The sequence below is a fragment of the Oryzias latipes genome, chromosome 21 (genome assembly GCF_002234675.1).
Source record: "Oryzias latipes chromosome 21, ASM223467v1".
In the NCBI taxonomy this organism is placed as follows: Eukaryota; Metazoa; Chordata; class Actinopteri; order Beloniformes; family Adrianichthyidae; genus Oryzias; species Oryzias latipes.
This window is the reverse complement of record NC_019879.2, coordinates 25,415,901-25,430,933: the sequence shown is the minus strand read 5'-3', so window position 1 is coordinate 25,430,933 and position 15,033 is coordinate 25,415,901.

Genomic DNA, 15,033 nt, shown 5'->3' with positions numbered 1-15,033 from the left:
GCAGGCACTCAATGAGGGCTCTTGACATGGGCTGTGGGGGGTTTACTGAACGTCAACGTCAATGCGTCCAAATTGGAAGACGGCATTGATGCTTCACAAAACTCATGATGGCGTTGATAGCACTCAAGCCACTCTGTGTCGTGAGTATTGACAAATTGCGGTTGATGCTGAGAAGAATACGGAGAAGAGAGAACATTGTTCGCTACACTACTCATACAAGAAGAGCAATGTGCACAAGAAGGGCAAAGAAGAATCTGAGTTGTGAATGACCAATGCTGAAGAATGGCCCACTTTTTAACACTACCGGGGCACTTGATGTGGACGGGCCCTATCCGAAGAAATGTACACATTGAGAGCTGCTGCCGGCTGGCGTTCTGGCTGTCATCGCTCTGTGGACACCCATTGTCGCCTGATTCCGTAATGGCATTGTCCCCATCTGACTGACGGCTGCCTGACTGCTACCGTCTACATTTATGACCACGCCAAGGGTTTTCGAAAAAATTGGGCAGTGGCATGAAATCTTGAAGATTCTGCAGATGCTTCTCCATGGCCAGGTGGCAGTTGTATATGTGACTGTCTGATAGAAATCTATTTCTATATTAAACCATTGGGTGAAGTTTTTTTGTTTTTGCTTCATTAATAGAATATTAATTTAAAACGTGAAGTTTACAACCTTCCAGACTTTCCTCTATTGCAGACACTCTTATTTTGCCAAGAAGTTGTCCACATCACAGCTATCACTCAATTTTTACAAATTAACATCCCTGCGGTACATCTGTATTCCACAAAAAGGACTGGAATGGCTTCATAATGGATTCTACAGTGGGGGCTCATAAAATGAGGGAGTTCTGACTTCAATGGCGTGCTTTTAGCCACGCTGTAATAGTATCTTCTGAGCCCCATCAGGTCTGAGGAATCACCGTACTCTGCATTAAAAATGTGCTCTTATGTCCAACTCCATGGCTCTTAGTGATATTTTTTTTTTCATTTTTCCATCCATTTTACTGAGGACATGGGGGAGCCACAGAGCATTCACTATTTGATTCTTTTGATGTATTTCTCCTTTATCGTCTAACAGATGGAGATGAATTTGGTTGAAATGAGCTGTGTCAAAAGGTCAGGACAACATTAACCTCGACTGCACAGACGGTGTCAAACCCACACTCAGAGGGACATTGGGAAACCAGTACTGGAACAACATTATATCCTGTTTTAAAAAAAAACTTTATTAATAGAAAGTCAATTTTCTAGCTTTAAAAACTGGTTCATCAGAAATTTGCCTCTGAGTTGTGAGCAAGTCCGCCGCCCTGAGCTCTCTGTTAACACGCTGTCCCAGAACCACCCCTCACACCCCCAATTTAACACAACCGCTGCAACAAAAATGGCAAGCCATATCCGAGCCATCCATTTGTACAGTTTTGAGCCAGATGTTTTGGACGAGGAAAACGAAGGAGTACATAGGGGCGGCCATGGTGCAGCGGTAGGGCTGTCGACCCAAGATCATAAGATTGCAGGTTTGATTCCCGCCTTGCACGCCCATGTGTCGAAGTGTCTTTGGGCAAGACACTGAACCCCACCTTGCCTCTGGTGGGAGGTTGGCGCCAGTGTTCGGCAGCGGAGCCGCCACCAGTGTGTGAATGTGTGTGTGAATGTGTGTGTGCATGGGTGAATGGGACTGTGACTGTAAAGCGCTTTGGGCCTTCGTAAGAAGGTAGAAAGCGCTATATAAGTATACGCCATTTACCATAGAGCAGGAAATTCAAATAATTGTTCTTTTTGTGACACAAGCACCAAATTTGGCACAGATTTCATTTGGATCCTCTCTTTCAGAAAAGCATGTCAGCCATAAGAAATAAACGAGATTATAATATAAATAAAAAATATACATAATATTCATATAATAGTATTCCGTAGGTACTCCTTAACTTTAAAGACTGCATTTTGTGCACGTTGTTGTTGGTCGCCATCTTTACAAATGGCCGGCATTTTTGGATTTTTCTTGTGGCTAACGTGCTTTTATGACAGTTCGTAAGGTACGTCTATGCCATATTTGGTGCTTGTGCAACAAAAAGCACTATTTGCCTAAAATATCAACGTAATGCATTCCCTTTGCTAAAGTGATGGCATTGTAGGGTGGAGCAAGGAGCCTAGCATATTTTGTAAATAACATATATGATGTTTTTACAGTTTGAATAAAGAAATACTGAGGCAATTTTGAGCTTGATTGTCCTCAATGTAAAAGCAAATTTACATTTTAAACTAAATTCAACAAAAACAAATACACTTATTTTAGTTATAATCTCATCTATAATCTTATCCACATTATATCAATAAAATCAATTTATTTTAGCAAAAATGGAATGCTCTAATGTTTCAAAGAGCTGAATATGACACTTCCTGTGCTGAACAAGGACGTTGAGGAAAACATTCAAATAGGAAGAAACCTTCTGCTGGTGGTTTCGGTCAGGAAAGAGTCAGACAAACACAAAAACAAATTTCTGGAGCATCTGCTTTAGGATAAATGAAAGAAAAATTAGTTGTTTGCAACACTGAGACACAAAGGGTTAATAAAGGTAGGAGCAATGAGGAGCAGCATAGATCTATAATAGCAGAAGAGCAGGTCAATCTGGCAGAAATTGATGCATGCATGTTAGTTACAAACACCTAAATACTTTGGACTAAAACTGCACAAAACATCCACCGGAAAAGACATTTTGGTTGAAGTTGGGGGTACGTGCTCATGTTCATATGTTGGTTTTGCTTCAGCTTCCTCCCACAATCCAAAATCCTGCATGTTAAGATGACAGGAATACTCTGAAATGCCTGATAGGATGAGTCTGTGTGTTGTTGTTTGTCTTAGTGTGCTTGACTGGTGACCTAATAAATGTCCACCCTGCCTCACAGCTGATGATGAGGTTCTGTTGGACCTGTGTGACCCTGAAAACGCTGAAAGAGAAAATGAGGGAATGTCCTGACAGCTGAGGCATAGCTCTTAAATGTCATGCTCTGCCTCAGCCTCTCCGTTCGCGAGGACTCACTGAATGGTTCCAGAAAGATCTTTGCGCTTAGTTTTGCCCATTAGTATTCACCGGACGTTCTTGAAGTGTCTAATACCGAACAGCAACATTTCACACCTCTGTGAACTCCAGATATGCAAATTTACATCCATATTTCTGGAGTGATTAGTCTGAGGCATCATTTAAATTGGACCCACTGGGCTGCCTTAAAAGTCAGACATGTAGGGCCCTTGGTAGGGGGGGTGCTTGGACATCACTGCCAGCAAGCAGCGGATGTCCTCCTAGCACCCTACCCGCCAATTTTAACCACACCTTAGACATTTAGGGTCCCTTGGTGGGGAGGGTGAGGGGACGTCACTGTGAGTAATCAGGAGATGTCCCCTCAGTGCCCTACCCGCCAATTTTAACTGCAACCCCCTTAGCACACACACCCCTCCCCCCTCAATATATACATTCCAACATAAACACACACACATGCACACACACACCCTCTCAAACACACATACACGCACACACATTTTGCAAGGAAGGTGGGACCTAGGACCATCTGTCCCCTGCCTCTTCCCTGGTGGGGGGTACGGGCCCCTTTGCGACGGCGGCCGTGTCCCCGGGGTGCCGGCTTCCTGGGCCCGGCGGTGCTCTCTCCGCGCGGCGGGGGGGTTCACATTACATCTGAGCCGGGAGTGTTCGTGTCCCTGGGGGGTGGGTTCTGGTCCTTGCTCCTGAGCGCTGGGCCCCGCCAAATTTCCAACTGTGGCCGAGCCTGGTCGGGCCATATTTACAACACCCCATGTGGGCCCTCTTTTTTCCCCGGGGTTGCCCCCCCTCTTGGGCGGGGGCGGCGGGCCCCTGCCTCGCTCCTCCCTGGACCAACCGTGGGCCGGGCGGATGGCTGCCTGGAGTGCGGAGTGGGTCTCCCTTGGGGGGTCCTGGCTCGTACCTGGGGTTGGGGCGGGGGGATGCCCGGAACTCCTGTGTGGTGGTGGGGTGCTCGTCTGGGGCTGTGGGCGTCCTTCTCCGGTGGGGCCCTGCGTTGGGTTCTCCCGGCGCGGCGGGGGGGCTGCTCTCCTGGTTGGGCTGGGGCGGCGCTCTCTCTCCCTCCGTGCCTCCCTGCTCTCTGGCTCTGGGGGCCTTGCGGCGGTCCTGCTGGCCCTGGCCTGGGTGGCGGGCTTGGTCGCCCGGGCGGCGGTTGTTCCCTGCCTGTTCCCGTGTGGCGTTGGGGGGATTCCGGCTGCCGCTGCTGCTGCGGTGGGGGTCTTGGGGTGGGGATGGCTGGGCACTCTCCCTCCTTCTTTCCACGTTCCACCATCCATTTTAGAAGAACATAAACACTCACCTGAGCACAGGTGTTAGCTCACCTTTGCACTAACAGTTTGCATGACTGAATGACTGTAATATTTCACACTAGTTGGTTTTAAGGCATAAGTATGCGTGTGAACACTATCTGTTTTGTATACATATCGACAGGTGGACATTTTTTGCAGCTAGCAGGTGTGTTTATAACATTTGAGTGTGTGTGTGGACAGGCTCCGCCCTTATTGTACTGCATTTGAACCTTACCATAATGATTAACAACCAGTAAACTTGTTGCTTTATGCTGCTTCATGGTCTTATCCCCCTTCCCCTCCTATTATCACCCCCTACCCCCCCTCTTTCTATCGTCCCTCTCTCTTCTTCCCCTCTTTCCTTTTCCGTCCGGTCCAACACCCAAGATTTTCAGACATGATTGAAATTAATAAAGTTTGGCCTCAATTACAAAAGGGGTTTATCCAGACATACCTTTGGTTTGTCTGAAGATTAATAACCCCTCTTGTTAAAGTAAAATCTGTCCAACACAAGAGGCCCTCAGCTCTCATCTGTCTGCCCAGCTGTTGGACAGGACAAGTTAAAAAAAAAAAAAAAAGTCAGAGAAGAGTCAAATATAATGTTTGACTTTTTGTGGTGAAAAAGTCAAACTTGTACTTTTATGGGGAAATATATAATGACCGATGGAGTTTGAAAAGCAGACACCTGTAGTTAGATTTATATATCCAAATAACATTTAAAGTTAAACTCAATTGGACAAATAAACTTTTTGGCAAAGTAAAAATGTGGGTTTCGTCACTATTATGTTCAACAATATTGAAATGTATTATTACTAAATTTGTAGCTCAAACATACAACTAAAAACATGTTTTTACTCTTAAATGTCAATTAACTGTTTTTACATACAAGAAACTTTTTTTACTCAGTTTTTGGTAGTAAATAAAATTGCAAAGCTTTAATTTTGTAATCAGAAACGGCACAACTTAAAGTTACAGTGATTAGTGCAGATGGTAGAGGGGGAAAGGATAAAAGAAATTCACCGGAAGCAGAGAAAAATTAACATGACTATGTTTAAGCAAACGGTTATTCGCCATGTAGCGACTTAACCCTCTAACTTTTACAAAATAACGAGAAAACGCTTGCAACTGACAAGTGTTAATTCCAGACCCTTCAAAATAAAAGTCTGTCAAGATACACTCATTCTTCTATCGTGAAAAAGTTATATCGCGATATATATATTTTATCGCCCAGCCCTAGTTGTAAGGTTACTAACTCTTAGATAAATCCAATTAAAGCCTATTCTTTATGACTGAGTTTATTATTATTATCTCCTCTGCAGCTCTTTAAAATAAAAAAAATAAAAATAAAAAGCTGGTTAAAATTTGAGCAAAAAAGAAAACAATTTTGCAAACATGAAACATTAATTCCATTAGATCTATCAAAGAATGAAGTGTGGGAGTATTAGTAGCTTCAGGAAAGACTTTCTGTTTGTACCGCTTTTCCATTATCTGGATCTTATAGGAAATGACTCGTGCCAAAAGTAAAAGTTCAGTAATTTAGGGAAGCACAAAATGAACAAGTAAATGACTTTTTTCATTGTTATTTCATTTTTTTCTGATATTGTGACAGCTGTTCCTGTCAGTGCTGATTACAGGAGGAAGTCACTGTGAGGGCAGCTCGACTCTGAGCTGATATGAGGATTTTTAAATCTACATTTAGTCCCTAAACTGTCTTTACAGAATAATCACAGAGCTATCTAGATGGGTTATTGAAGTCCTTCAATTATGTCCTGATGATTCTTTTGATGTGTGAAACTCAAATTAGAGTGTCCGTGGTGTGGTGTTTCAGTCTCATTTATTTAAAGCAGTATTATATTAATGATGTACAGTGACAAAGACACAGATTTTCAGTGTCGTTTCCCTTTAATCTATAATCATCTATTTGTGGATTAGGCGGAGTTCATGACGGGGATGTGGACAGGGGGAGGTAAGAGAATGGCTCACAGGACTGTGTCTTTACATTTACCAAGCAGGAGGACTGTTATCAATTCCAATCCATGACTTAGACCGGGCCTGCTTCATCCTGATGAGGAAAACACGGGGGGACACTCTCATATATCAATGCATTGTTACGCCTCTGTTTATTACAGGAAAACCTGCAATGATCCGATGGTGCTACAAAATATAGGTTTGTTCAAGAAAGTTTAATTTCTTTTATTATTATTTAGTTGAATAACCGTTCAAAATCAATGCCTGGTTTCCATGATTCATTTTCAGTTATTCTTTATCCACTATAGGTGTTTGGCTCTTTTTGTGACCAGTGTCAATCTAATAAGTTTAAAATATTTTATACAGTACAAGTACCATTTTTGCTCTATTATCAGATGTGTTATGATTGCAGTGACTAATATAATGAAACATGAAAAATACTAAAAAGCTTACTTAAAAATCCAAGACCTGTTCATTAGCTATCAGATTAAGGAGGACACAAGTCAAATTGATTCTAAAAACCAGCTTTTATCATCTTATTAGAATGACATTACAGTGTATGAATATGCAAAAGCCTTTCATGCCACTCATGTCCGCTTTCTCCATTCCACAGGTCAGATTTGTCTCAAGCAGCAGTTTTCCAGACTGCCTATTCACTCATCTCCAGCCCAGTCCTTGAACTTCCAAATCTTCAGAAGATTTAAAATTGATTGTTTGATACATTTTCCATTTTGGTATCTTTTTTATCCTTTTTTTGGTTCAGATGGCTGGGCAAAAAATGAATGAAAAGGAACAACAGTAGAAAGTCTGGAGACCTGCTGGTCTGTTTGTGTATGCAAGTGTATATGATTTTGTTCCCATAGGTTTATCTAAATCATATCAGTGATGGGCGAGTCAGATTGCTACTGTGACCTTTTCAGTTTTTCACTGAGGTTGAGATCTGACTCTGTCACATCTCCTGCTCCCTAAACCGTTCCTTCGTATTTTTATCCCAATCAATTCTGTCATTTTTAGGAATAAGCCTGCGTCATCAGGGAGGACAGGAATCAATCGGTTTAACAAGGTTCTTATGCATTACATGCAGGCAGTCTGCTGAGCCCAATTGATGTTGGGTGAAATATATTGACAACTATTTTACTAACGTGCACCCATTCACTTATTTACCTAAGTAAATCCAGTCACGACTATTGTGTTCTTTGGCAAGGCAGTGTAAAAATTAAATGGAAGCCGTCCAAACCTGACACTTGAGCCTAAAACTATCGTAGAAAAAGACAAACCAAAAAAGAAATGCACTGTCAAAGATACAGCAATAAGGACAATTTGTCTATCCTGCATGTCATTCGTGGTATACACCCCAGAAATATAAATAAAATCCATCTTACAGCAATTGCCTAATCAAGAACCCAGATATGCTCCAATTATAAGATGATTAGCAGATGGCAAAGAAATTTCCTATCATGTCTTGCAGACGTTAGAGATAATAGATGAACATTTACATGATTTGCGCCTCTTAACGTTCTTCATATATTGTTTATTTCCTGTTGGTAAAGACTGAGTTTTTTGAGATTGTTGATTTTTCCTTGCACACTATTGATTAATTTGCACCCAAAAATCTCAAAAGTATTTTAATTTTAAACTAAAATTGTTGTTTCATTCTTTTATTAAAAACAACATTTCTGTTTTTGAGCTGAGCCGGTTATGTTGACTTGGATTTTTGCACAGAAGTAGCCTACTATTCCCCGAACATCTTTATTTTTCTTTCAACTCACTAACACCTGATTCACCACAAAGATTCATGTCCACTGGAGGAAAAATTATTTAATCCCAGCATGTTGACCTCGGTTTGATCATTGACTGTTAATGAGAACCGGACCGATTGACTCTGACGTCACCTACAAAAAATGGCTTACTTCCGGCTTCAACCAAATGAAGTGAGTTCAGTCGCCATTTTTTCATGATCGGGACATCACCATGTGGGAGCCAGATGATGTCAGTAAGCAGTGATTTTGGTCTGACTCAGTCTAATTCAACGTTTCTATTGCAACCACGCTTGCCAATCAGTTACTCAGTCCAATTCTATAATACCGAGTTTGACACAGTATTATTTAAATGCCACTTAAGAACAAACTATTAAAGATTAACGCTCTGTTGGCACATTTCATGGTTGGTTCCAACCACTTACAGATAGCCCAAAAAAAATCAAACGGAAACAAATTTGAGCTATAATCATGTCAAAATTATTGTTTTTTTTTTTTTTAGATGTATTTGAATTCGTTTAATGTTTTCTTCAATCAGCTGTCAGCAAACTATAGCAAGTGTTTTTTTGAAATCCAACTGTACACATGGCTGGGTGTAAAATCTGACTATTCAACATGTAACCCAATGGAAAAATGCTGACTTTTCAATCTGCCTCCAGTTCCCTTTGACTGAAACCTTTAGCATGTCCTGGTTTGTGTCCAATTTGGAAAGAAAAACACTTTTTGTTTAAACCTCCCGCTTTTACTTGATATTTTATTGATCAAGGTATTGGCACTTAAATTTCAAGATGGAGAGAATTTAGGAATGTAAATAATAAAGATTTATTTGTGATGCAAAAGTGTGAATTAAATAGTCCAAAGTCATGGCGGTTAGGCTCTGGACAGAGGACATCTTTATCCTGGACAAGCTCGGACCATAGATGGAACAGCCTGCCTAGACGGTCCAGTTGGAGAGTGGGATGGAGGAGGGCGGACAAAACCGTCTGAAATGTGGAGAGATAAGCATCCATGAATTTGAAAGCATTAATCGATGGATGGGTGGCATGTAGAATGAGTGGCCCAGCTTACATGGAAGTGAGGCTGATCTTCCTCATTAAAATTGTGCCAAAGCTTCACTTAAGGATAGAACGGTAGCTGCAGGTGTTCTTCACCACACAATTCCTGACTATAAAAGAAGTGAAGGAATGATTGTTTAAATGTTAACAGTATGGTAAGTGTTTGGCTGGAATAGGTCACAGAACATTCACCTGACAGCCTATATGCACTTATAATCCATCAGGGCTACTGAGTTATCTTTATATAGGGTTGTATCTTGAAGCTAGTAACCAAGCAACCCTCAACTTTCTGTCTTTTGCTTTTTTCTAACCCATTAAGAGAACTTTCAAACCAAACAACAAAGTAGGCGAAATGCTGAGTCATGCCTGTGCACCTTTCCTACTTAAGTGTCAAAATACTCTATAAAGCTTTGCCGGTAAATCGCTCGGAGGAAATGAAATTATTGTCTTTATAGAAATCCTTTTAAAGCTGTTCATTCTTCATATTTATAAAATATAGATTAAAGTGACTCCTTATTTATAATTCTTTGTTTAAATTTAAAGAAAGACCTTCAATGTGATTGTGTGAGTATTTTATTACAGTTAAGTAATTTGCACAAGACCGTCCGAGGCCATTTACAATCATGTTGCAATGCATTTAGCTGTACAGAAACACTTCATCTGAGAGAAAACAGACATGAAAACAAGAAAGACATTGTATTCACAGTTCAATGACATCTAAGCAGATGGTTTTTAAACACTAAGAATACAGAAATATCAACAAGACAGTCTTCATTCAGGTAGAAAGCGCATTCATCATGCTCGCCAAGTGATCGTAAAATCATGATGTTTTTGTCCATCAATAAGGTTAACACAATTAACCTCTTAACCAGGGTCTAGGAGATTGAAGGAAACTATAGGAAGATTTTCTAGAACCTTGCAGACTGTTCACAAAAATATGAATAAATTATTAATAACATTTGACATCAAATATAAAATTCTGGTGGTGTTTACTGAGGCACAGCAAGAGCTGCATGCTGCTTACTAAACACAAAACCGAAAATTTAATCTAGGCTTCAAAATAACAAGTTTAGATTAAAAAAAAGAACAGCAGCAAAAAAAAGAAAAATCTTTTAATTATTACCAAATGCAAACTAATTAAATTTATCGCGTAAAATCTTTAGGGAAAAAAAAAAGTGTGATTTTCCTTTCTTCCATCATCTTCTTTTTTATTTTGTGGTTGAACACCAAATCATTTAAAGGTAATTTACTCTAGAATTTGTAAGACATTTGTGAAATGTTTCTTCTTTTAACCAACTGTGTTTTATTATGTGTACTTAAAGTGTCAATTTTCTTCCTGAATATTCTAAATCAGTATTAAATAAATGTTCCTAGCATGAACTAATCCAAAACTGTATAATTGTTTGAGAAAACATTTAACAGCAAATGTCCGTCTAAGCTTTAAAACCAAACTTAAAACATTTTTGCTTCATTTTTGTAGCAAACAATAAAGGGCCTATATCATGCTTTTCACTTGGCCTTTCAGAGTAACTATATCAATATATGACGATAAATTACCCTTGTCATACTAAACTATTTTTAATGAAATATTTGTTGTTTTCGCTGTTAATTTTCCTACCCAGAAGTGAGATGACTGGATCTCTCTTTGTGGCTGCCGCCCATTTCACGACGTCAACCTAGAACCGGCCTTGGCAGCATCTCTGCGTTTCATCCACGAAAACAAACAACATCCGAACTTTTGGAAAGATGGATGTGCATATTGTGTATTCGTGTTAACCTGAGGGTGGTACTGGCAGGGCAGACTCTTCCTGGAAGGGGCGGTTCCTCACTTTGCGACGTCACATTGTGAGAGCCCACTCGTTTTCGCAGATTGGGAGGGGCTGGGGCTCACAGCGCAGGTTTTAAGAGATATACTCAGAGATGCGTGAATGGATCAAAATACCCCTATGGGGTTGTTTTTATGAGGAATTAACATTATCACACACTTAAAAACTCAAAAAGTTGATTTTGCATGAAATAGGCCCTTCAAGAAAAATTCCATCCACTACGGGATCATGTATATAAAAAATAATTTGAACAGCTCTTTCCATTCCCTCAGCAGCATAAAACACCTAAATATATTATCACATTTCTAATATATCCACCTTAAGTATTTGTACATAACTGATTAACAGCAGACTGTTATTGACTTTAATTTTATGACAAACAAATACATTCACTGTACTCCAACTTCCCTCTTTGGATGAAAAACCGAATACTGAAATCTATTTCTGAAGGTCTTTTTTCTGAGTCAGTTGTGACTTATGACCACTTTACAGAGATACAAAAAGAACTAGTAGTCATTCACTCAGACGTACAGTTATTCACTGGAAACACTCTTAAGGCAGTGGTGGCCTGGCAACTGTGACCATTCTAGTAAATCTAAACATGCCACTAATGCTTTTGAAAGTTTTTCATGTTTCGTAGCACAAACATTTACGGTCTGAACATGCAGCCGAGAAAAAAAAAACACCATCATAATTAATCAAAATACAACGTTTCCGCTACAAAGCTCAACGACCTAAATATACAAGAGGATGTCTGTTATACGCATTTCACAGCAGATTTGTGCACCGTTTTCAAGTAAAAGCAATAAAGAGTAGTAGATACAGGCAGAGGCATGAAGAAATCTGGATTTAAAAGATTTTCAGAACCATTAATGATACAGCAGCCATATTAAACAAACATTTCAACTATACCACAAAAACATTACCTGATGGTAATTATTGTTTCAATTCATTCAGTTTATATGGAGGAAATTAGAAAAGATGATAAAGACGACTTTTAAAAAGGCAACTGTGGGATTTTTTAATTTTTTATCATTGTGCCAGAAAAATAATAATAATTATTTTTTTATAATAAAAGTGTTTTTATAGCAAGACAACCAAGACCAGCAGCAAAAGGAAGTTAGCTGTGTAATAACGTGTAATTGCCATACTGATTGAGCAAAAACATTGTTGAATTTTCTTTGTTCTTTCAGAAAAAAGGAGCCGTTTCTAGAAAGAAACTCTATTTTTTTTTTATTTTTTAAGCCTCTTAAAGCTAAAAAGGACCCATTGACCCAGGAAATGGTGGTATTACATTTCCCTCTCAGTGTCTCTGCCTGAAAAATATAGCTATAGGGTGATCTTTTTGCTTTACATGTGGGGGGCAGCTTATTTAATGTAATGCAGACCAAAAAATATATACATATACATAATATATATTGAAATGTTATCGTTGTCATCGGAAAGTTACAACTGAAAGATTTAGTAATGATAAGTCTGAGGAACGATGCCAACCCTACATAAATTTGCAACAAAAACAAAAAAACATTTAATCGAATTAAAGTTGAAATTGATTTAATGCATTGGGCACCAGCTCGCCAAAGAAATTATTTTATGGCTGTGCAGTGCAACACAAGCAAAAGTGAAACACATTTATTCTATTAAATACCAATAAATTGTGTAATAAGACAGTTGTAATAGGTTTATCCGGGTTTTATTCAAGTTTATTGAATGATATAATGTCTAAATTTGCCAAAATAGCCAATAAAATGAACAAAACTGAGTTTGCTTCAAAGTCCCGATAATTCAGTGAGAAAAGAACAAACAAAATGTTCCCAAAAAAATGATGCAGTTGCAGAAGAAACAGTGACTGGAAGTGGCAGTGGAGTTAAAAAAAAGAGACAAAATGAAGATAACAAAATTTTATCACAGAAATGTGACCAAAAAAAACTCTGACATTACAGCAGATATAAAAACTGTAAAATGTCGACAGCATTGAGGAATAATATAACAGGAGGACCCCAAGCTGCACACGGATATATCATTCAAAGCATGCACGTTGTGTTGTTCACTCTTACCAAGCACGCCTATATTTGGGAAATTCATGAAGCCAAAACCTTAGGGTCATTTCACATTATCATATTTGGTAGTATTGTTTTCTGTCTGTCACTGCAGCAGAGCTGCTGTACTGCAGCATTAGGCTCTACAGATGTAGCTTTTGGCACCAAGTCAACCGAGATTCACCTGACAGCCAGATGCCTCATGCATGAAGCAGACGCAATGCAAAGGGGCTGCATGTGGATCAACAGAGATAGATGGGGGATTGAACAACCAACAAGCGTTAGTCAGTAGTCATTTACATGTGTGCTCTGTTTATTTAAAGCAGCTGATGTGATGTACAGCTCTTTGCTCATACAAGGCTTAAAGTCCCAGTACAGCTATATTTTTATCTACGGTAAAATCGTTCTTCTACTTATGCCATTTTTAGCCAAAATCAAGACGTTTTTTACGACATATTCTCTGCAGAGCAGCAGACGTTCATCAGAAATTCACCTCTGAGTTGTGGGTGGGACTGTTGCTTCTGCTCATATCCCTTTGTCTCTTTGTTTTCGATTCTTTCCCGCTTACTTACAGCCCCTCACCAGACTACCATTAGCGGTGCAACAGAAACGGCGAGCAATGTCAAAACTATGCAGTCGTACAGTTTTGAGTCAGATTCCAGCGTAGACGCGGAAAAGAAGATGTTGATGTATCTATTTGTCTGCAAGTGGATGTATCACTATGAAACGGAGCAGGGAGACTATGGGCCGCGTCTCCAACTGAAAGCTTTTTCAAACAGGTTTTCTTTGCTCCTGATTGAACACGATTTGAATAAAGAAATACTCAGAAACACAGTTTTAATCCTAAATTATTTTAGAAATGTCCTCACGAGAAAAAAAAGGCCACAAGATCAATTTAAAAACACCAGAAACACAATTCTTATTGGAGTGGGTTCCTAAATATTATCATTGAAAACAAAATTCTGTCTAGGCTTTTGTCATATCAAATTCAAAATGAGGGCACTTGACGATCACAATGTTATGCCTCTGAAAGCAAACTTGGTCTGATGATCACCTCATCATAATTGTAAAAGAGCAACACAAAAACTTTATAGATACTGACACCATACAAATGACTAATAAAGTTGTCAGATAATCAATATATTGCACAGATTTCCAGAGCATCACACAGGTAAACGCGATATTTTCAAGCAGCTTCACTTAAGCTTTGTCATCATTAAGCCTTTTAGTGCTGCTAAAATATATTTCACCAAAGGCTTTAGAAAGGACTGGCACATCAGCACTAAAGAAGGAGGTCGACATGGCAACACAAGAGGAGCACCCTGCTAACATGTCGCGTTTTAGAGGCTGTTATGAACAAAGATCCAGAAAATGTTGTAAATTTCCGAAAAAGATTAAAAAAAAATAAAGATTATCTATTAAAACTAACTGGACACAATTTTAAAACATTGTTTATTTTTTCTTCATGATTATTTGCTTTGTGCGAGCACTGGGAAACAGCTGTTGAAATTCTTTAGTTTTCTACTTTGTACAAAATTGTTAAAAACACAAAAATAACTTTTTTATAAATAAAAGAAGTGGCTAAAGTTAATATATTTTTACTGTCTTTAGAGACCCACTCTGATGAAAATTATGTTTTTGTTGTCTTTAACATGTCCTTTTGACATTTTTCTGATATTGCAGGTCATATATTAAACTCAAAAATGCATTTCTGAGTACTTCTTAATTCAAATAAGATGCAAAAAAATGCTGTTTGCAAAAGGGGTGTATTTCTGACGTAGAAAATACACTGGGCGGGGTACAAGCTCCCAGTTGCTGCCCCGCCCACAACTCAGAGGCAAAGGCACTTTCAGTAGTTACATACTACAGACTTACACAACACCACAGGTTAGCTTAAAGACTGCATGGTCTCTGCTGCTCTGCAGAAACCTAAAACGACGCTTTTTTCATTTTGCCTTAAGATGGCATAATCTCAATAAATAGACATTGCTATTAAAATGATCGGAGTGAGCTTTTATGACAATTTAACATGAGAAAATGTGTGTA